We start from the raw sequence: 23,279 nt of genomic DNA on the forward strand, positions 1-23,279 counted from the left end.
AAGCCCAGCACTGTGCTGCAGAAACAGGTGGATCTTGGGAGCTCACTGGTCAGCAATCTAGCTGAAATGATTCAATGAGAGACCCCATCTTAAAAAATCAGATGAAGAGGGACTGAAAAAAGAAATCCAGTTGTCATCCTCTGGCCTCCAAATGTATCTGTACAAGTAAGCACACCTGCACACACCTGCACACACCTGCACACACCTGCACATACCTGTACTCCCCAATCCTGCCACAACTCATGGTTACTTGAACATCTTTGTCGGGTGACCTTAACTTCTCTCTGGTGGCCATAGGCTTCATTGCTGCTCATTTGTTATTTAGCGTGACGTTATCCTGGTTCTTGGTACAGTATGAAACCTGGATATCATAGTAGAAAGTTCTGGATCTTATTTAAATGAGATTATAACTCATCTGCTTCTCTTTTGTTACTGCCTGGTGGAGGAAGAAATTAGGTTCCCCCGTCAGTCTTTATGGGGTGATTTGGGTGAGTGGAGCAGGGTTAGAAAGTTCCAGGTATCAACAGATCTTTCCTGATACTAGACTGGGGACGGCCTTGCTACTGATGAGCGAAGGTCGGGGTCTTGACTCTCCTCTGAACCTCCTCTCTCCCCACACCAGAAGGGAGAGAGACACACATATCCTGCTGTCAGATGGGAGTCACACGAGTGACGGCACACCGTGTGCTGGTGTCCCCTCGCCACTCTGCTTTCTCTGACGCAACCTCAGCTGAGTTTTGGGGTGCCTGGTATAACTCCACAAGCTTGGGAGCTGGGGTTCCTTAGTTAGCTTTGCTGGCAGAGTGATCACCATGGGGAGGAGGGAGAAAAGCACATTTTCTTCCTGTGATGTTCGGCTGCACTGCAGACATTGTCAATCTTACTGGAGACCAGGCTTTGCTTAGAATTTTTATTTCCCGGGGTGGAGAGATGGCTCAGTGGTTAAGAGCACTGACCGCTCTTCCAGAGGTCCTGAGTTCAATTCCCAGCAACCACACGGTGGCTCACAACTGTCTGCAATGGGATCTGATGCCCTCTTCTGGTGTGTCTGAAGAGATCGCCAGTATACTCACATGAAATAAATAAATAAATCTTAAAAAAAGAATTTCTTTTCTTGTAGCTGTTTCTGTTTTTCAAGTTACCAACTTCTCTAAGTCTCTCTTTTTAGAGTCTTCTTACATTTGTTTTATGGTCCAGGCTGGGTTTTCGGTTGTTCTGAGTGAGATAAAAGGAAGGAAGTACATCTACTCTATTTTCTAGCAGCGAAAGTTTCCCCATTGTATTCTTAACAGCTTAATTGGAGTATAATTCTCTTGCCAAACAATCCACACGGAGTGTATAATTCAGTGGGTTTTTGTGTGTTCTCAGAGTCGTACAACCACCACTACAATCAATTTTAGAATATTTTTATAACTCTAGAAGAAGACTTTTACTCCACCCTCCACCCTCCACCAAGGCTCTTAGCTCCAGGCAACTGCTCATCTGCTTTCTGTGTCTATGAAACTGTGGGTCGTGGATATTTTATGTCCGCGGAATCTTTTCGCGTGTCATAGCATACATTGGTTATTCCTTCTGTCCTTCGTCTCTATCTTGACATTACAGAGATTGAGGCTAGGACCTTGTTAAGCAAATGCTCTACCACTGACCCACATCCCCGGCTTCCTTTCGTTTTTAATTACGAGACAAGGTCTTCCTAAACTGGTTAGATTGAGATTGTCCTCAAACTCACCCCAAAGCCCAGGCAGGCCTCGAACTCGAAGTTCTCCCGAGTTAGCTGGGTTCCCAGGCCTGTATCACCAGCCCTAGCTACTACCTCATTTCTTTTTCCTTCCGAATAATAGTCCACAGTAAGGATTGATCACGTTTCACTCATCCACACAGCAACTGATGAATGGAGAGGCGCTTGGATTGCTTACACAGTTTGGCTACAATGAAAAATGCTGCTGTGAGCCGTTCCTATAAAGGATTTTTCTTTCCGAGGGAGGGGAGACATATGTTTTTACTTCTCTTGCATAACCGCCAATGAGCGGGGTTGCCAGATGATGTCTCGACGTGTCTAACCATTTGATGAACCGCCAGACTGTTCTCCTCGGTGGCTGCATCATTTTGCATCCCCATTAGCAATGGATGAGGGCTGAGCATTCTCCACATCCTTGCCAATGCTCTCCGCTGTCTGTCTTTTTGATTACAGCCATCCTAGTGGGTGTGAGGCTGAATCTCATTGTGGTTTTGATCTGCATTTGCTTGATGACTAATGATGTTGCACCTCTCTTCCTGTGCTTACAACCAAGTGTTTGTCTTCTTCAGAGAACTGTCTGTTTAGCACGTCTGCCTGTTTCTGAATTGGTTTACTGTCTTTTTTTTTTTTTATTCTGTTGGTTTCTTGTCTTTGCTTTTCGCTGTTGTTGTTGTTTTGGTTGTTTTGCTTCTTGAGACAAACAAGGGATGCAGTGGGTAGCCATGACAAAAATGCAAGGTTATTCTTGAACACACGATCCTCTTACCTCAACTTCCTGAGTCCTGGGGTTCCAGACCATGCATCTATCTTTCTTGATAGAGAGTATTGTTTAAAACACAAAAGTTTTTGAAAAATTTTCGCATGTATTAATATTCTCTCTATGTGTGTGTGTATGCGTGTGCGTGTGCATGTGCATGTGTGTGTCAGACGTGTGAGTCACAGCATGTGTGTGAAGGTCTGAGGTATAGAGCTTGCTGACAGTAGCTTCATCCTCTGACCCATCTCACCGTCTTCACAGAGTTTCCAAATGATGCTGTCCAGTCTGCTTACCTTCCCTTTATTGCTTATGCTAAAAGATAATTCTCTAAAGGTCATAATAACTAGTGCCGAAATTGAGGAGAAGAAAAAACCAATTTTCTTCAAAGGGTTTCGTAGTTTTATCTCTTACATTGATAGCGCCCAGTTTGAGCTGACTTCCGTTTGTGCTGTGAGAAACTGACTGGGTGCCACCATAGTGTGCAGGACCAGGCAGCCGTGTCTGCTGGAGAGACGGTCCTTTCATGGTTGAGTGGCTGGACCTCCTTGTGACAAATTAACCAACCTTAAAGAGGAAACCCACTCTATGAGTTTTCAACTCGATCCCATTGATCTGTTTGTTCTTACTACATGTTAAGCTCCTCTCTACAGCAGCCAGGCCTTGCCTTCATATTTCTGGCCTCTGTTGGGGTCTGGGCACATGTAGGGAAATGCCAGGATTTGTGTCTGCTAAAGGCAGATACTACAAAATGCAACAGACTGGGTGGCTCAGTAGGATGAAATCATTTTCTCATAGCTCTGATGATCTGAAGGCCAAGACTAGAGTCAACGGGGGTGGATTGTGTGGGGGTGTCTCCTCATCTGACAAATGGCTGTCTTCTCCCTGTGACCTAACACACCCTACCTTGATGAATGAGTATCCTTGGTGTCTCTTCTTAGAATAATGTCCATCCCATTGAGTTAGGACCCCTCCCTTGTGCCTCATGTAACACTTGTTAAAGGTCCTGTCTCTGAAATGGGTGCATGGGGTCTAGAACTCCAACACGTGAGTTTTGGGTGACACCACTCAGCTCACAATCCTAGGTAATGTCTGTTGACTGAAAAGAAGCCTGGGCCGAGCAGTACCTGTGAGGGATGGAAGCGATGATGAGGCAGCCAGCAGCAGAGTAGCAGAGCATGCTCAGTAGGAACGAGCCTGTTAGGAAACTAGCTTGACTTCCTCAGGTCAAGTGAGGACCTGACATGGACAATAGGGCTGTGTGTGTGTGTGTGTGTGTGTGTGTGTGTGTGTGTGTGTGTGTGTGTGTGTGTTAGTTGTAGGAGGGAGAAGTTGGCCTGAGAAGAGTCTCCATGGAGGAATGTGTACACACATGTGCTGTGTCAAGTGGATGCTCTGCAGGGACTCCTGCTTCCTTGAACCAGAGAAAACTGAGGGTCTAGTGGCCATCACTTTCCCTGTAGTGATGGCTTCCCGTTACTGCTGGATATTTGCTGTGGACATGGATGAGACAGGTATATTGGGCAGGGCCCAGAGGAGCCACACTTCCGGGTAAATGAGAACTGGTGGAGGAGGGACAGCAGCATCTCCCTCTTGCTTTCCTGGGTTCTTTTGAGCCCTCCTGACTGTCTTCCCTCTGTTCTGCATGGCCCCCGAGCAAATACCTCCCTGAGAAATTGCCCCACCCCCATTATCCTGGAGGCAGGCAAGTGATTCCAGCTAATCAACAAGTTTCCACAAGACTTGGGGGTTGGGGATGGAGGGAGAAGAGTGAGGCTGAGCTAACCGATGTGGGAAGATGGGAAGACATGTCTTGCATGAGGAACCACTGGCATCTCCCAAAGCATGCCTTAAGCGTGTTATGATGCTGGGTAGAAGCTTAAACGTATGATTGTGATTCTATTGGAGGGCTCTGTGGTTAGCCGTCAAAATGCTTTTCATTTCCCAGGGCCTTAACTTGCTCACTGTGTGTAGAAAGTTCAGGTCAGGAGTGGGAACAGAGTCAGGCAGGAGGCAGAGCTGGGGAAATAAATGTGAAACTCTCCTCTATTCCTTCCTTCCCAAGAGCAGAGCAGGCAGCAGAGCTTGTGTGGACATCAAAGCCACTTTCCATCCACTGAACTCCCAGGAGACCAGCACTGTCACCCACTCTGGGCTACGGAGGTGATTCGGAGGTTAGAGTCCCAAAGGCGAGGATAGATCATGAGAGGCTGAGGTTCCCATCTTCTGCCTCTTCAGAGGAGGCTGAGAGCTCTCTCTGAGTCATTTGTTTCCACATGGGTAGGCCACTGTGATGAGGCATTGACAGGTCTCAGCATTCCGTATGCTTAGACCCTTCCGAATCTCCTTGTCTTCTTCATGCTTTGCTCTTTGCTTGCTTGCTTGCTTGCTTGCGAAGGGGGTGGTACCGCCCGTGCCTATATGACTCTCGCCTTCTACTGCATGTAACAAACCTGGGGTGGGACAGGAAGAGACTGGCAAGGCTGGGAAGGACCAGGACCCAGGAGTTTGCCCAGTGTTTCTCATTCCCTAAATAAGAAATACTCAACTATGGCTGGCACATTTTATTACAATATTCTCCCCTTCGTTGCCTCCCACCATCCATGACATCTAGTAGGGATTTTCAAGAACAGCAGGGGAATCCATCTTGAAAGTATTCTTTGCGAGTCTGTCGCTGGGATCCTGGAATTAAAAGAGGGCAGCTGGAGCTTGGGGAGATGGACACTGGAAAGACTGGTGGAAAGGACTGATTATAAAATGTTGAATGATAAATGCCCGTCAGACCAGGGCAATAGATAAATGATAGATGGATACAAGGACAGACAGACAATAGCTGCATGAGCTGGAGAGAGAAGGAGAGCGAGAGAGAATGAGAGAAACTCATTTACCACCAGTGGAGGTGACTATTGAACCAATTCCTTATTCAGAAAATTAGTAATTGAAAAGGAAGAATTAGCATTTATCCATCCTTTGTAAGAGGAATTGTAGTTAATTCCCGTCGATGATGGGGAAAAAAATTCCTTTTTGTGAAAAACACTAGCCGATAAATATGTAAAGAATGGTAGATTTAGAAAAATCATCATCTTTCAATATTCAAAGAAATAATCTATTCAGGCAAACACAATCAATAGAAGGCAAGGCGTCAGGTAAAATTGGTTGAAAAACAAGATCTTTTCGGCAGAAATGCATTGCCCTCAGTGCCTCGTCAGAGGGAAGATAAACCTTTTCACTGGCTGGGTCTGTCAGGGGACACCTTAATCAAACCATGAAAATTAGTGGGCCAGCGTGATGCTCTCTGCTTCTTCTGATGTTTGTAATATGCATTTCACAGCATCTCCTGGGAAGTTGTGTTGCTTATTCGGGCTGGCAAGCAGCCTACAAAGACAGGCTGTCATATTTACCTAGGCTGGGAAGGCATAGATCAAGATGCCTGTCAACTCAGTTTCTCCCTTCCGGGTGGGCTGTCTTCCTGGCTTGAGACAGGCCACTTAAGGTTGTGTTCTCACAGCTGGATGGAGGAATCCTGCTCCTCCTCTGTTAGGCTATTACCTGAAGACCTGAATCTCCACAAGGCCCTACCCCAAGTATGGTTGTCCTCAGGCTTAAGATGTCAACAAATAATTTGGTGGTGGGAGGGGCTCGTGGGAGGAGACAATTCAGTATAGCCTGTTTCTATGGCACCCACCAAGTAGCCTAAAACAGCAATCATTTATGACTGCAGTGTTTCTGGGAGTCAAGAATGTAGGTTGGGTGTCTTCAGGTCAGAGCATCTCATGAAGTTGCATTCAAATGGTTGGCTGGGATTAGGCCCCATCTGAAGGCTTAACAAGTTGGGTAGACCTGCTTCTAGGTCTGATTCTTGAGGCTGTTGGCAGGCCTTAGCCCTTGAATGTTGGGTTTCTACACAAGGTAGCTGGCCTCCACCAAGGCAAAAAACAAAGATGGGGGAAGAGAAGCACAAGGCAGAGGCCAGTTTCAAACAATCCTGTCAGATCAGGCATCTAATTACTTTGCCATATTTGCTTCTCAAAGTCTAGCCTTCACTGGGGAGGATCTCCGTAAGGACAGAGCCCAGAGAGGCTGTCTCATAGGCCACCTACTATAGAAGTATTCAAGCCAATAATCTCTGACTTGAATGTGACCAAGCTCAGGATAGAACATCCTAGGTTAGGCAGCACTGTAAAGGGAAGAATGAGGCAAGTCTAGAAGGTGGGACTTTCTGCAAGACCACTGAGGTGGTTTAAAGAAGATGACCCCCATAGGCTCACTGGGAGTGATACGCTCAGGAAGTATGGTCGTGTTGGAGGAAGTGAATCCCTAGGGGGCAGGCTTTGAGGTCTCCGATGCTCCAGCCAGCTCCAGTGTGACTCTCTCTTCCACGTCTGCCTGCATCCAGCTATGTTTCCCACCATGTTAACAATGGAATAAACCTCTGAGCTATAAGCCATCCCCAGTGAGATGTTTTCCTTTATAAGAGTTGCCATGGTCATGGTGTCTCTTCACAGCAATAGAAACTGTAACTAAGACAACCACCAGCACTAGTTCTTCAAAAAAGCCAATATCATGACGGATGTGATGGGGCCTACTTCAGACAGAAGAGGTTCAGCAGAATCACAACACTTCTGATTGGAATCTATTTAAAAAAAAAAAACAGCTTGAACAGTCACTTCCGGGATAACTACAGATATCTGAAGATAGGTTTAGAGGTATCTAGTCTGTGGCGTGTGAGTTGTGCACATCTTAAGGTGGATGGTTGCGCCGTGATGTTATAAAAGAGATAAATGTAGGCGCACTCTTGAAAGCTGCGAGCTTGGGCACTTCTATGATGTTACTCAAGGTAGTTCTTTGTCCTGAGAAGCCAGAAGTTTGGAGACCCTTGGAAATGGTTTCTTACGTATAATAATGGTGCTTGGAGCTAGTAGCACGTCCTTATCTTTAAAAGAAGTAGGGTGAACTATTTAGGGGTGCATTGATTTAATGGGTGCAACTTATACTCAAAGGCCTAGAAAAACACAGAGCTGAAGCAAATGTTGCTCATTTCGAGCATGTAGGCTATTCCTTGAGCTTCTCTGAATATTTGAAAGATTTTTTTTGTTTTTGAGACAGGTCTTACTCTACAGCCCAGGCTAGCCTGATGCTCTTGATCCATTTGTTTCAGCCCCTTGGATTTTCTAGGCATGCACTACTACACATGGCTTGAATTTTCCCTTTCTTTTCTCTTTTTTGTTTCTTTGTTTCTCTAGGTCCTTGTTTTTTTGTTTTTTTGGTGGTTTTTGTTGTTGTTGTTGTTTTTGTTTCTTTCTTTGCTTCTTTGTTTCTATGTTTCTTTTTTAGACAGGTTTCACTATGTGTCCTTTTCTCTGATTAGCTTGACTATGTAGAATATCCTGACCTTAAATACACAATGATCTGCTTGCCTCTGCCTCCCAAAGTGCTGGACCGTATGCACCACCATGATCTGGGTAACTGAAATACACTTTCTAAAATTGATCTATTTATTTTTATTTTATGTATTTGGGTGTTTTGCCTGCATATACACCTGTGCACTGTATGCATGCATTGTCTGTGGAAATGAGAAGAAGGTATTAGATCCTTGGGAATGGGAGTTTCAGGCAGCTGTGAGCTCCCACATGTATGCCGGGCACTGAACCTGCATCCTCTGCAAGAGCAACAGATGCTCTTAGCCACTGAACCAACTCTCTAGCTTGAAATATATTAAAAGTATTATTTGTTTGTTGTATGTTGTATGTGTATATGTATATGCAAGCATGCTATGCACTTATATGGAGACCAGTAACAACTTGTGGGAGTTTATTCTCTCCCTCACCATGCCAGTTTTCAGGTCACCAGGTTTGGAGGCAAGTCCTTTTACTCTCCGAACCATCTTTTTGGGCCTGAAATACACTTTTGTGGTAAGAAGCTGAGAGGAGGTTCCAGCCCCATAGCCTAGGGTAACCAGAAGACACCCGTGTCTATCCTGTGGCAGAGGGCACTACAGTGAATGGGTATGTGATGGAGAGAGGGGAGAGACAGGAGAGACGGAGTAAACAGTGGGGAGAGGGGAGAGAAAGTGAAGCCAATCTGTCCCTGCACTGTGCACAGAGACAGAACTGGAGTCATGAAAGTGGTGAAGAACAGGTGGATATGAGGAGCCTGTGAAACCACCTGAGGCCATGGTGATGTCTTGCCCAGGCTGCTGCCGAGGGCCATGTCTGGACCCATGGCCCTAGCGCAGCCAAGTTCTGTGTTAAGGTCTGTGGCCCATGTTGGCACCAAAGGCCATCTGGATATCAGTCTAGGCTACTGCTTGAGACCATGTTGATGTCCAGGGGCTGGGCTGATGCTGGGGTGGGGGGACTGATCTGAATGGCCTGCACTGCCACTGGAAGCCATGGTGACATCTGGGTTCCTCTTTGGGTCCCATGGTCCTATCCCAGCTGGAGTCTGTGTTGATGTCTGAGACCCATGTTGCCACCAAAGATTCTAGTCTGGGCAGCCACCTGAGGCCATGTTGATATCTGATAACTGTGCTGGGCTGGTGAGAGCTGGCCCTACCCCTTGTGCATGGGTGTGGGAGAACTGGCCCTGCCCCTCTCCTGGGCATTTCAGGAGAGCTGGTCCTGTTGGTGAGAGTGAAGGACAGCTGGTATGCTCAGCATTGAGGCCCAGATTCTAGGTTTTGATCTGCCCCACCCCAACATCTATCCTACCTATGAGCTTCTGGAGTTTGTGAAGGGGCTGGTCCCATAGATCTCCATGACTCAGAGAAATAGCAGGATATCCAAGAGGAATCTCAGCGAGGGTCCAGTTGACACTGTTGTTGAACTCAGAGACCTCCAGCCAGACCAATGATTTGCTGCAGTGAGCATTTACAAGAGAACGGTTTGGACAAAAGACTGTACTGTGTGGCATACCCTGGCTTCCAAGGCAAGACTTTCTTTTTCTCTTGTGGGGGATGTTACAAGGGTGGAAGGGTGAATGTAGATGGACTGGGAAATGAGCAGCACTGAGGTGCATGACATGAAACTCACAAAGAATCAACCAGAGAAAACTAATTGCGACAGCCCCCCTCCAAATAAAACAAGGTAAAACGAATAGGCGTTTTCTCTCCCTCGGTGACACAGACATAGGCCAGATTAGACCAGATTAAAAGTGGATAGAGACAGGTTTATTAGGCGGTAACTCTCAGGTGGGTTCACTGATCCCACAAGTGGATGGAGGTTAGTGATGTCACACATCCGGGCTAACGTAAGGGGGTTTTATAGAGCTTGGGTGAGGAGCGATGACATCAGCTAGGAGCTGGGATTGTGTCCATACGTGGTAAAAATCTGAGCCCCTGGTGGGCACTGGGTGGGTTGCTGGAAATGGGGAGACAAAGAATGATGACAGGTAAGCCTGGAGTTTTCTCCAAGCAGGCAGGAAGTTTTCTCTGTGAGGGTGGATAAGGGGAGGGAGGGCAGATGGGGTTTCCCAGCTTATGCAGGGGATGACCAGGGGTTCCAGTCTAACAAAAATGCCCCCTTCCAAAAAAAAGAGTGAGAGAAAATGAAGTCAGCTCTCATAACCGTTTAAGCCTCAGAGCAGAGCACCAGTATATTTCTCAAGCTCATGGAAAATGGTCCCAATTTTTCACCGAGTGTCTGTTTTTTCATGCCCAGTCTTGTTCTAGAAAAGATTTAATGGGACTCCTTCCCTCCCCTGCTATGGCTTGTTCCTGGGGCACCAGACCCTGGAGAGGAAGGGATCTGCCTGTAGTTCCTCCCAGAGCTGGCCTTACACAGATTTCTGGTCACATTGGGCAGATGAGTGGGTAAACAAACTCAGATTTGATTCCTGGTTCTGCTACTTGTCCGATCCAGATCAAGTGCCTTAATTGTTCTGAATATCACGAGTCTCCGTGTCTAAGAGAACATATTCCCCCACAGTTGAAGGATTAAAAGCCATGATGGGAGTCCTTGCTGGCTGTGGCTCTCGGAGTATGTGGTTGGGCATTGTTTATGTACAGAGATGTATGATGTTCTTACTTAGATGTCAGGCAGGGCAGGAGAGCTCTGAGGACTCCTTGAGGGACACCAAGAGTATGGGGAAGGGTGTATAATCAATGGGAACTTCTTGCAGGTGACATAGGGTTCTGGACCATGTGGATTGTGGGTATCACTCATGTGGCAGAACACTGGCTCGCCATGTTTTCACCCAGCCTAGCCTGGGATCACAGCATTCATTCCCCTATGCCTGACCCTCTCTGTGACACAGTCAGTTACAGCTCAGTCCCCACCCCACCCCTCAAGCCCATCTCTGGTGACAGGAAGCTCTGCAGCTAGGTAATACCCAGCAGCAGGAGGAACTGGAGAGAGGAACCAACAGATCTCCTCAGCTCACATGTTGGGAGCTTTTGCTTCCTGAAGTGTGGGTTGATGGAGAAGCCCCAACAGGGTGAAGGCAGGGAATACATGGGTAAAAGAACTGCCGGGTTCAAATCTAAAAACACACAAACAGGAAGCCCAAATGAGTGCAGTCTGGGGCTTGGCACTGAGCTGACAGGAGGAGAGATGAGACTTAAGTCCAGGCATCAGGGAGCCACTCTGAGCGTGGAGAGAAGCAAAGAGACCCAACACCCATCACAGAGCCACAGAAGGGTGTCAGAGCTCATCTGAACGGCCAGGAGGCACTACTAGGAGAAGGCCTCCATGGAGCCCTCAGGACATAAGCACAGATGACTTGAGAAGTGTCAGGAAGCTTCAGGACCAGGACCACGATGTCTGAAATTCCATTAACAGGGTCTGCATTTGGGCAGGGCAGCTCCCTAAAGACCAACACGTGGCTTCAGAAGTAAGCAATGAAGTCATTCACTCAGGTCCTCCATAGACTCCACCAACAAATGCTTCCCAACTCCCTGGTTGAACCTGGCCAGTGCCAGGCTCTGCAGATACCCCAGGAATAAGCTATAGCCCCCCTTCTCTCTCTCTCTCTCTCTCTCTCTCTCTCTCTCTCTCTCTCTCTCTCTGTGTGTGTGTGTGTGTGTGTGTGTGTGTGTGCGTGCGTGCGCGCATGAGTCCATGCACATGTGAGTGTCACACAGGGCATTAAATAAGCAATTGCAATGCAGATGCCAGAGCCTGGGTCTGTTGTGCTCTGCAGCAGCCTGAGGCTAAAATCCAGTCAGGGAGAGGGTGCTGAATGGGGAGGAAGAAATAGGAGAGAGAAATAGGCAAAAAACAAGGCAGGGTGTAGAAGAAGTGGGAGGCCTATCCATCCAAATGCTCCCCCAAAAGCCTGCCCAGGAACAAGCTGGCAAGAGGAGATTTGACCTGCTGATGTGACAGAGCAGAGATGCTAAGGACTGCATCAGCTACCCTCTCTCTTTGATCCCTCGGTCCTGCTGAAGGTGACTTTCGCTTGGAGCGGATGCAACAGAGGTCTCAATGTTAGGAGGCATCAATCAGCCTCTTTGGGGGTTGCTCTGCCAGCCCAGACTCACCCAAGCCCTGTCAAGGCTGTGGGATCTCCCTGTCCATGACACAAATTTCCCCCAAGGTGACTTGGTTGAGGTGGCTTTGGGACCTGGAGTTCAGCATCCAGGAAAGTGGCAGAGAGGGAAAATGGAGAGGGAAGGCGAGGAAACTAGATGTCTTCAAAGCTTTAAAATCCTAGGACTTCTTTGTGTAGCTACCCAGAATCCAAAGGAGTCCCCTGAGGGAATTCAGGACCTCCTACTGATGGATTAAATGAAATAATGCTACCAAGTGTGGAACATTTACATTGAGCTCAGTAAATATGCATCTTCCTAAGTCCAGTACATCCCTAGCTGAACGGCTGGTGGGAGGAGGATCCTCACAGAAATATGGCAAAAATTCCAGTATCTTCCAAAAGGGAACAGGAGGGAGTGGTGGAGATCGCAAGAGCCTTTCTGAGGTCTCTGGGCAATTTTTAATTCAAGATCAGTGGCAACACTGCTTTTCTGATGAGTAGAGGAGACTCTTGATGAATGAACCCTCCCATATTCAAAAGGTGGGAAAAGGTGTCAAAGGCTCCAGAATAAAACTGGAGGTTTGGGGTGGGATAAGAACGGGGAGGGAAAAGGCTTCACATTTCCCGAGAACCTGGGAAGTCATGCTAGGAGGCAGTCTCTGCTCAGTCTTGAGGAGGATGGTGCTCCAATCCCAGCCTGCCTCTGTTCTTAGAACTGAGCCTACAGGGTGGAGGTGCGGGGGGGGGGGGGGGGGAAGGAGGATCTCCCAGAATCCTTGCTGTTGAAGACCAGCTTAATCCGGGTAGGATTTCAGTGGATTCCCAGTAGGGATCAGGACTGATGCCTCTGGGGAGACTTTGGGTTGGAGGCAGAAGGCAGGCTTTAGAGAGAAGGAGCAGGGAGTGAGAGAAAGGATAGAATTTCCTCTCACCACAGGGCTACCAGCAATGGCTTCAGCCAACCTGAGAAAGCTCTGACCCTAACCTGCGGGTCAAATCTGTCTTACCTCCTTTGAAGTTGTTCCTGTCGGGTGTTTTGTTACTGTCAAAGAGGATCAGATTCTCGTTGTTCTTTCAGAGCAGCATATCCGTCCATCTTGTTCGAGCCATGCACCCCATCTGATTCCCCACACATTTCCAGGCCCTTGGCCCTGCCCACCTTGTCTTCAATGTCCTTCCTTTCCTGTCTCTGCTGTTCTAATCTCTTCCTTCTTCCAGCTCACAGCCTATTGATACTCTTAGGAAACTTTGGCACGTGCTTTTTTTAGTTTCTGTTTATTTGGTTGGGTTTTGTTTTGTTTTGTTTTGTTTTGTTTTGTTTTGTTTGTTTGTTGGTCACAGTGATCTTTTGTGGCAGAGTCTTTCCCTGAAACTACAGCTCAAATTCCCTTATCCAAGATGGAAGCTACAAGAACCTTAAATCCTCCTGTTGCTGCTTACTACGCACAGGATGCCTGGCTTGTTATGTGGGTGCTGGGATTTGAACTCTGGGTCTGATGATTGTGCAACAATCATCCTTCCCACTGAACCATCTCTGAGGCTCCTTAGTAGAGTTCAGGAGAGGATGTGAGCACAGAGCAGAAACCCTCCTATCAAAGGGACGGAGCAACTCATTTGATCCTCATGCCTATGTTAGAGGTAGGGGCTACTCACCCACTTTACAGATGAGAAAACAGACACAGAAGTGGAGGGTTTAACTGCCCCACCCCCATGTTCAGAACCAAGACCTGAGCCCTAGTAACAAAGTTTTATCTTCGTGGAGCCCGACTTCCCCAGGTATCTCAGCCACTGGGACCTGGAGGCTGAGGTTGGGGTTAGGCTTTGCTTGGGGTTCTGTCTCTGTTACATATCTCACCCATCTCTTTCAGTACAGTCCTTCTCACGTGTGTTTGAGCTTGTCCCCTGTGTAATTGATCTATCACTCACGCTGGAATCAGTTGGGCATTAACATCAAATATTTATTTAAAATTCTCCTCTCATGTCACCGTTTTCAACTGTCGGCTGTTAAAATTCCTAGGCTTTTCTGTTTCTTTGACAACATGTTGAGCGGATTCGATAACTTCTTCTCCGTTAATAAATAAATTAAGTTTCAGATTCCAGAATCACAAAGGATTGTAGCTCATCTTTTTGCAGGCTGAACAGCCTAAGCCCTGAGGTCCAGCCTTCTCTACAATAAAAGAGGTAGGGGCCAGTTTTCCAAAAGAGTTCCAGGCCAGCTCAGTGCTCTCTAACCCTATAAACTCCTGGTCCCTCTTCCTTAGGGACTGGATCCTTCATGTTACAGGTGGCCTTTGGGGATTGGCTACCACACTAGTGACTACCTAGACCCAAGGAAAACTCCCCTGTCCTTGTCACATCCATGGTGTGGCCAACCATTGCACTCTCCCACTTCTAATTTCTGTCTCTAGTGCAAATAAGCATAAACCCAGCCAGGGTGCTGTCTAAGCACATGTTCTGGACAGAGGAAGTTCCCTTTCCTTCTTGCAGCTCCGCCCATCTCTAAATGCATCTCTGAGAGCTGCACCCCCCACCACAAACACGACATCCAGTGAGTGAAACATGGCCCCTTCATTATGCCTTCACCAGCGAAGGGGAGGGAGAGCCCTTGTACTTCCCCAGCCTTGATACTTCTGTCTTGACAACACAGGAGACAGCTCCTCGTTGCTCTGAGGAGTGAGCTGTACCCATTTATTTGAAGCCATGAGGATCTCGCTGCTCTGGTTTCAGCTTCGTGTCTCAGTTGCCTACTCTAGGGTAGCAGAAGAAGGTAGATTTACAGCCCCACTGTCTAAGACTACTGCCTCAGGGAAGCTAGACACCTGAGGACAGGCTGGCTCCTTGTGGCTCAGGGATGATACTGGCTCACCTTTGACTGGACTCTGTCTCTGCTGAAGGAAGACTGTCCACCATATCCCATGAGCGTCTCCAAGAGAGGGGGACTGGACCAGACCCTCCAGGTGTAGGTCCTGAGCCCGTCACCCATGTTGTCTGTCACCTAGTTCCTTCTTTCCTCTGCGCCTAGGCTCTATACCTCCCTTATGGATCCTTCTGTGACTTTTCCAGTAAAGCTACCATTGGTTTTTGGCTTCCCACGCTGTCCTTCTCACCCTTCAATGCCTACCCCCATTGCTTCTAAGTCGCTGTGCCGCTTCCCGGTCATTCTTCCCCTTTCTGATGCCCTGGCTCCTTCTGCAAGGCTGAGCAGGTCTAACCCAGGGCAGGCCCTGATGAAGTCAACCTTAGTGGAGCTGACTGCATTTCTGGAGAGAGATGCCCTACTGTTGTGTAACTATTTCATTTCTGAGGCTCCAATGTGAGGAATCAAGAATGGGGAGACAGAGACTGCCTGGTGGATGTGGCTCCCAATATGGAGCTCATTCTAGGTCCCACTGAGGTGACCAGTTCCTTCCTTGGACCTGCCAAAGGAGTATATATACCCTAGTGGCCTGCTGGTGCTGGATCTGCCATGTTCTTCTTCAGGGAGGGAGGAGGGAGGGACAGAATAGAGAGGAGAGAGAGAGGGAGAGGAGAAAGAGAGAGCACACCAGGAAGCCATACAGTGTGCTGGAATGTTGTAGACAGGGGGAAATGATAAGGTTCATTTAGAAAGCAGTAAAGTGGAGATTTCAATTTCCTTTGAAAATCACAGCACAGTTATTCTTCCGTGGCACTTCTCAGAAACAGTGGAGTTCTGCTCTTGGACCCACTCAGGGGAAGCTAACAGGGAGAGGGAGTGGGGCAGGGGTGTCGCACAAATGTGAGATTGACTCTCTGGAGGTCAGGGATGCTTCCCGAAAGAGGTGGAGCTGGGGCAGCTGTCCACAATGTCAGGTGTCGGGGACTTGTTTGCAGACCTTCTGCATGGCCCTAAGAACCAGAATGTGTGCATGTGTGTGTAAGTGTGTGAGAGTGTGTGTATGTGTATAAGTGTATGTACATGCATGTGCAAGTGTGTGAGAGTGTGTACGTGTGTATATATGTGTGTGCATTGCGTGTGTGTATGTGCGTGCACGTGTGTAAGTGTGTGAGAGTGTGTACATGTATGTACATGTGTGTGCATGTGTGTGCAAGTGTGTGAGAGTGTGTTTATGTGTATGTTTAAGAGTGTGTGCCTGTGTGTGCAAGTGAGAGTGTGTATGTACATGTGCGTGTGTGCATGTGTGTATGTGTGCATGTGTGTGCAAGTGTGCAAGAGTGTGAGTATGCATGTACATGTGCATGTGAACATGTATGTGCATGTGTGTGCAAGTGTGTGAGTGTGTATGTGTATATGTATGAGTGTGTGTGCAAGTGTGTGAGAGTGTGTGTATGTGTGTGTACATGTGTGTGCGTGTGTCTCTGTGTGTGCAAGTGTATGAGAGTGTGTGTGTATGCATGTGCATATGTGCGTGTGTGTGTATGTAACATGGTAATGGACAAGGGGGTCTGCGTACGTGGCTCTTCATTTGCACAGGGTGCCGGAAGTGTTCTGTACCGTCTTGGTTGGAGCATGTACTACATTCACTTTATGACCATGCCCTCTCTGCATTCTTCTCTCTGTGTGTGCTAAAAGCAAACATGGTAACCATGTCTGGCAAAACCAAGCAAACATCTGTCTATGAGCAAATGAAGAGAGCAGAGGCCTTAAGGTTGTTATTAGAGGAAACTGATTTAGACATCAGAAAGCACTTCTGGACTCCGGAGGGAAACCCGTGCTGGCAGGCAGGTGAGCTGAGGATGAGACCCATCACAAAGGCAGACAACCTTGGGGTTGGACCCCAGTTCCTGCTGAATTTTAGCTGTGTGACCTTGGGTAAGCTGCTGAGCTTCTCTGGACCTCCATAAAATTGCAACAAACATGGGGCTGTTGTGAGGCTTCGTGAGATGGTGTGAGAAACTGTGAAGACTCAGACTCTAGACAGTGACCCAAATGTTATTGGAGATATGACTTTGGAGTACGACAGGCTTTAAAAAAAAAGCTCGGAATTATTTATTATTACAGTGTGTGTGTGTGTGTGTGTGTTCTATATTTCAGCTATGAGTGCTCTTACACACATATACATGTACACATGCACACACACACTTTTGCACACTTGCACACACACATGTGCGCGTGCGAGCGCAGGGAACATATAGACATATATACTACAGCCTGGGTGTGGTGGTCAAAGGACAACTTTATGGAGTGAGTTCTCTCCATCCACCTTTACGTGGGTTATAAGAATTTAACACAGGTCACCAAGTGTACATGACAAAAGCCCTTACCATTGAGGCATCTTCCCCGAGTCATTTGTGGACTTCTTGAAAGAGTGCCTATGTCTTATACATGGAGGCATTCCCCATACAGTCAACCAACCTTTGCTGTGGATGGTTTCAGAACTGGGATGCCCTCTTGCCTCTGGCTCCTTGGGATTAGCTCTAAGAGGATCTGCTGGCTTCAGGCCCTTGGATTTGGTGAGACTTCTGTTGTCACCTTCGAGCTGAACAGAAAAAAAAAAAAAAAAAAAAAAAAAACTACTGAGCCCCTTTGCGTGCACCTAGGCCGTCTGCTCTGTGTCAATAAACTTAATGACTTGCGACATGACTGATAGGGAACTCAAACTCACTATAATCCGTCTGTTGAGTGGGCAATGGTGGCAGTGTCACGTTCCAGGGAAAATCAGGCTGGTGCCCTGGGGTTGGAGAGTGGGAGAGTAGAATCCAGCAGGGTTTACCACCCCCCACCCTCACCCCATATCTAGCCTGGGGCAGCCTTAGAGACAGAGCCAAAGGGAGACCACAGAAGTGAGGAGGAGAGCCGAAGGGGCACTGTATGGAAGTCAGGAGCACTGCCTCCTCTGTCTGGTCTATGATGCTCCTGCAGGTTCAGGCAGCCCATTAGCATCCCTACTTCTGAGTAATGACTTATGCCCTGGGCTTGTGGCTCCACTTACAGCCCTCAGCACATTGTTCCAAGGCGCTCAAAACCCCAAAGCTGGGCAGCTAGGATGTTACTATACTTGTTGGGTTTTCTGCCACAGTTCCTGGCATGGAACTCCCTTTTCACCATGACCTCTAGGAAGGAGAACATCCCATCCTCGAGGTGGTGCAAAGAAGCTTTGACCTTTCCAGTCTTTTAGTGTGGGAGTCACACACACACACACACACATACACACACACACACACACACACACACACACACACACACACACACACAATTTCCCCAGGGGCCGGGAAGACCTTCAATGCACTTGTTCTTACAGAGGACCTGGGTTCAATTCTCAGTCCCCTCACGGCAGCTCACAATCTGATGTCCTCTTCTGATCTCTGAATGCAACAGGCATTCGCTTGGTGTGCATGCAGGTAAAACACTCATACATATAAAATAAATAAGTCTGAGAAAGAAAAAAAGAAAATAAAAAAAGATGAGGTAGCCAAGGTTAAGGGTATGAACTGAAAGAAAGAAAGAAAGAAAGAAAGAAAGAAAGAAAGAAAGAGAAAGAAAGGAGAAGAGAAGCCCAATCTGTTCTTATCAGATTAGGGCTGTCATAGACCCTTCCTCAACACAGAGGGGTCACACATCTTTGCAGGCATTGATGCCTGTGGGATACAGGCTTTGTATAAATGCAGAAGGGATACAGGGTGTAGGGAGCCTCCAGGTGGCTGAAGTTCCTGGCAGGGGCTGAGTCTGAGGGTAGGATAGAAGCCCATGCCCTTCTTCTAGTCCTTGTTTTAGCCGTCCCTTTCTGTATTTCATAGTGAGCTGCTAAGCGGGTTCCCCGAGTCCTGCGAGCACTGTAACAAAGAGTGGAAACAGAGTGGGGGCTTGCAGAACCCAGAGTTTTGGCAGAAGCACGGGCAAAAACAACCTGAGGAAGGGTCAGTGGAATCTCAGGGAACCGAACCCCAGTCTGTGGGATCTGAGCTGATACAAGGTAGACATTGTTAGAACTGACTGAAATTCTGGGAGCATCCTGTGCCATACCCTCTGAGGTTGCTTGGTGCGTGTGGACAGAGGTCATCTGTGTCCCCTGTTCTGTGGCAGTAAGGGAGAAATCAAGCCATTGTTTCCCTCTGCACAGCCTACCTGCCCCTTCAACTGCACCCATCACTACTGCAAGGGGGTAAAACGTCTTTACTTTAAGGGGCTTGGTTCAAGGTAGGATGGAAAAACACCAAATGCTACATGATATTTGCCCTTCAGAGCTCTGTATAAAACCAGGCTAGGGCTGAGACTCCCAGAAATCATAGCCTTTTAGGACTGCCTCTCCTTGCTAACTATGCCTACCTGGCTGGTCTTCCCTGGTAGCACGCCACTATCAAATTCCCTGCCCATCTAAGCTCCTCCCAGGGTCTGCTTCCTGGAGCTCAGAATATGCCAGAATAGAAAAGGGTCTCAGTCAGTGACAGCTTTTGTCTATGTCACATTATAGAGTGGGGCAAGCTCTCATAATGTCCCCTGGCCAGGGACAATGGGAGGGGAATTCCAAACCTCATTCTGGGAGGCTTAATAACAATTTTACAGCACACAGTCATTTGTACACACTTCTGGGGTGCAGCATGACATCTCAGTACATGTGTACAGTGTGTCATAATCAGAATGGGTAATTGGCAGATCCATCACCTCAAACATTTATTTGTTCTCCGTGATGGGAACACTCAGAATCCTCTCTGCTGATTTGAAACGTTCAATTAATTGTTGTCAGCCTTAGCTACTCCACTGGGCTGTGAGGCACTGGGAGTTACTCTCCCAAGTACCTGTGTCTGTTAACTCTTCCCCATCACTCCCAGCTCCATTTTCCCTGGGAGGGTTTTGATGGCTCCTGCCAGCCCCTGCTGCGTTCGGTTTCTTCGTGTGCTTGCTCAGTTATCAAGTGAGCTAGTATTTCCTGGCAAGCACTGGGCAGCCAGAATATGGGCCAGTTTGTTGAATGGAGGGACCGTCAGAATAGAATCCTCTGGGGAAGGAACTGGGGGACTCCAGTCTCCAGTTAAACACCCAGCATGGATAATTGAGAGAGAATTCTCCACTCACGGCCAGTTGAGGATTCATTTTAAATGTAGTCTGGTTTCTCAGGACAAAGCACTGTTAGCTGCCTTAGACTTCTTGTGGGAGGGAAGAAAAAAAACATGTTTTTCCTCTTCCTAGAGCGCTTTCCCCTTCTCCGCCTGAGAGAGAGAGAGCCGCTCACTTGTCCCATCTCCCGATAAATACTTGTTGAGCATCCAAGTGCAGACACCTGCCATTTGGTTGCTGCTGTCTCTTCTTCACTCTGTACAAGACATCCAGTGCCCTGCTTCTCTCTGAAAAGGGCTCCCTTCTTTACCTGGGTTCGTTCAGAGTGTTGACTCCACCTCCAATTGGACACATGATCAGGCCCAGCCAATGAGAGCACTGTATCTCTGTTGTACCGGGCAAATACTCCTTGATCTAGGATGGGATTAAGTATTGATAAATACACTGTTAGATGAAGATACTGTAAGGAAAAATGCATCAAGTACACCTAAAATCACAATACTATCCTTAGCAATATAGCATACTGCATTGCGTTGGTGTTCATCGGGGGCCATCTTGGCTTGACTGGTTGCTTTGACTCACTGCCACTGGCCAGCATCAGAGAGAGGACCATCCCACCTTTTTTTTTAAGCCCAAGAGCAATGGTGATGGGTGGTGAATGGATGAACGGTGGTGACGGTTGGTGAATGGATGAACGGTGGTGACGGTTGGTGAATGGATGAACGGTGGTGTTGCATGATGGATGGATGAGCGGTGGTAATGAGTGTTGAGGACGCATAGACCCTGGTATGGAAATGTGGAGTCCTTGTTAAACAGCAGTGACCTTCTTGCAAGTTTCTCTGGGAAGTAGTAAGCACAGGTTGAAATGGGCTTGCTTGCAAACATGTGACATTTACTTTAGGCTTTGCTGAGAGAACCACTTTCTGCCTGTGACCTGCAATCTATGACAGCTGGGGATCAGAGGCATGGAGGCCTGCAAAGGTGGAAAGCAGAGTGAAGAGACACAGCCTGGAAAGACAGACTCTCCCCAGACCCCACGATGAGTTCCCTCGTGCATAAAAAGGACACCCTTGGAGTCAAAGAGCTCGGCCATCTCCTCCTATCATTCTGGGTCATTATTCCCAGTATCTTTGTGGGAGTAAGGTGGGATGGAGTGATCTGCTTGCTGGGGACATGGTTGAGTAAGGGCAAGCTTGTGAGCTTGAAGCCTATGGCTTACTGAGAAGTGGGTTCCATATTAACCCAAGGAGCAGAGCCTACAGCTCCTTGGAGATCTGTGAGAATTCTACAGAGAAGCAACACATCTAGTCCATTACCTGCCGCAGACAGTCCACAGTAGCCCACAGGTCTCTCCCACCACATCAGCATCAGGGATAAGACTGTTCCACACATGGCCTTCAAAGTCAGCAGACAAAGGAGGTCACTGCAAGCAAAAAGACCCTCACTGTCTACTAGGGGCTTTTGGGAATGGTGTGCGCTGTGCGCTTGGCAGGAGTGATGGTACTATTCTTTGTTGACATCATCCTGCTCTGTCTGCCACTGTTGACCTCACAGGTGGTAGGAAGGGTAGTAATTTATCATAGACAAAAGTTGTCTGCCCCTAAGAGGCCACACCTAGAGCTAACCAAGGAAAAGGAATGGTATGAAGGGCAGAGTGGGACAACATTTAATGTAACCCTCATCCTTTGCCTCACAACTGGGCATTCCAAGCAAGTTTCTTCACACCTTCCTGCCTCTGTCTCCTCATTTGTCAAAGGGGTTAGCCTTGAGATGTATATGTACCCTGGATCATCTCTCTTTGGCTGACAACAAGGGAGTCAGGCACAGTGGAGAAGTGGAGTGATACCAGGTGTGCCCAACGTTGTGTGATCTCCAGGTTCACACCCAAACCAGGCCTGTGGCTTCCTGTTCACTTATATGGAAAGTACATTAGATGAAGGGAACTGAAGGAACTTCCCCACCTCACTCTCAATCAGGACATGCCAGCCAGCGTCCCTAGTGTGTGTGTTAGTTACTGGATTCACAGCTTGGCCCTCTGTCTTGTGGAAGATACATAGGTTTGTGCAGTGGGGAGAGAACTGAGCTAGAAGAAGTTTGAGGTGGGGGCAAGAGGCATCCAGGATAGAGATGAGGCTAGGGATGGGGTAAGCTTCCCGGGATGTGGACTATCTTGGCTGAGTCCTGGGGGAGGCTGAGGCTCAGTAAGGCAGGGATAGGGAAAAAAAGCCAGTCCTGAAGGGATGGCTGATCTATCTCACCCTTGCCAGGAATTTCAAGGATGGATGGTAGAGCTTTCCAAGGGTGTAGAATACAGGGTTTATGCTTGACTGGAAGGCTAAGCTGAATTGTTGAAGCAGGGAACACAGCCCCCAGACAGCACCAGGACCACTGCACACAGGAGCTGCTCCTCTCTAACATTGCCCCGGCCTGGTGAGTCCTCACGGCCTTGTCTAGCCCTGTTTTGTTTGGCCCATGCTTCATTTCAAAGTGTTCTCTTTTTTTCCCCATTGCTGTTACGTTAATTGTTACTAAAATTTAAAAATTGAGAAACCTCACATGATAGTCTAAATTGGGATCTTTTTTAAAAGCAACAGCAACAACAAAACAAGACTCAGTGCCTAAGAGTGCCAGCCGTACATTCCCACAGTTCAGTGGTGGACTGGCTCTGAAACCCAGTACTTTTGGTCTCACAGTGTCCCGCCTTACCCAGGACTCTACAGTCCTTCACCAGACAAGTAGGAATGAGAGTCTGTGGGCCCCACTGTAGAGTAAGGACTTGGTAGATGTATGTAGATTGGGCTGCGAGGACCCCGGCTGATAGCCCTACCAAATGAGCTGTGGGAGCCAGGGCCCCTTTCTGGCTTCTTCTGAGCTGGCATGGAGGGGTATGTCTTAGGAGGAAAGGGTGGGTGCTGGGCCTTAGATTCGGGCACTAGAAGCAGGGGTGAGGGCTTCTTTAGCTTATGCCACTCAAGACTCCTAACATGGCAAATGGACCCTTCCATGGAGCCCAGGCTAGGTATGGAACTCAGAGTGGGTCTGGGGACACACAAGGCTGGGGGAGACAAAATGCATGCCTTGTCTTATTTTTCTCTTCATGTTATCATGTTATACAATTCATATATTTTGTCTTGCCAAAGTCTGTCTTGCCATGTAGCCGAGGATGGCCTGGAACTCACAAGAATCCTCACATACATCTCAGGTCCCAATTCTTAAAATTATAGATACGGGTTACCGTGCCATGTATCGCCTATATAGCCTATCTTTTTTTGGGGGGGAGGGGGAGTGTATTTTGGTTTTGGTTTGAGACAGGGTCTTACTAGTGTGGAACTCACTATGTGGAC

The 23,279-nt window shown here is 47.8% G+C and overlaps 1 long non-coding RNA gene across 2 annotated transcripts; it reads right to left on the reverse strand.

Annotated features, from left to right (window-relative positions):
• Positions 1–3,886: 3,886 nt before the first annotated feature.
• Positions 3,887–22,992, reverse strand: LOC120094130 (uncharacterized). 2 transcript variants are annotated; one of them, XR_005488126.2, is made up of 4 exons: positions 21,252–22,992; positions 20,246–20,349; positions 17,296–17,419; positions 3,887–5,174 (listed from the first exon to the last, which is right to left on the reverse strand). It is a non-coding gene; the product is annotated as an uncharacterized LOC120094130 (long non-coding RNA). The 2 variants fall into 2 exon arrangements; XR_005488125.2 differs by lacking the exon at positions 3,887–5,174 and having other exon boundaries at positions 17,097–17,419; positions 21,252–22,972.
• Between the last annotated feature and the right edge of the window lie 287 nt (positions 22,993–23,279).

This window comes from Rattus norvegicus, chromosome 8, assembly GCF_036323735.1.
Source record: "Rattus norvegicus strain BN/NHsdMcwi chromosome 8, GRCr8, whole genome shotgun sequence".
NCBI lineage: Eukaryota > Metazoa > Chordata > Mammalia > Rodentia > Muridae > Rattus > Rattus norvegicus.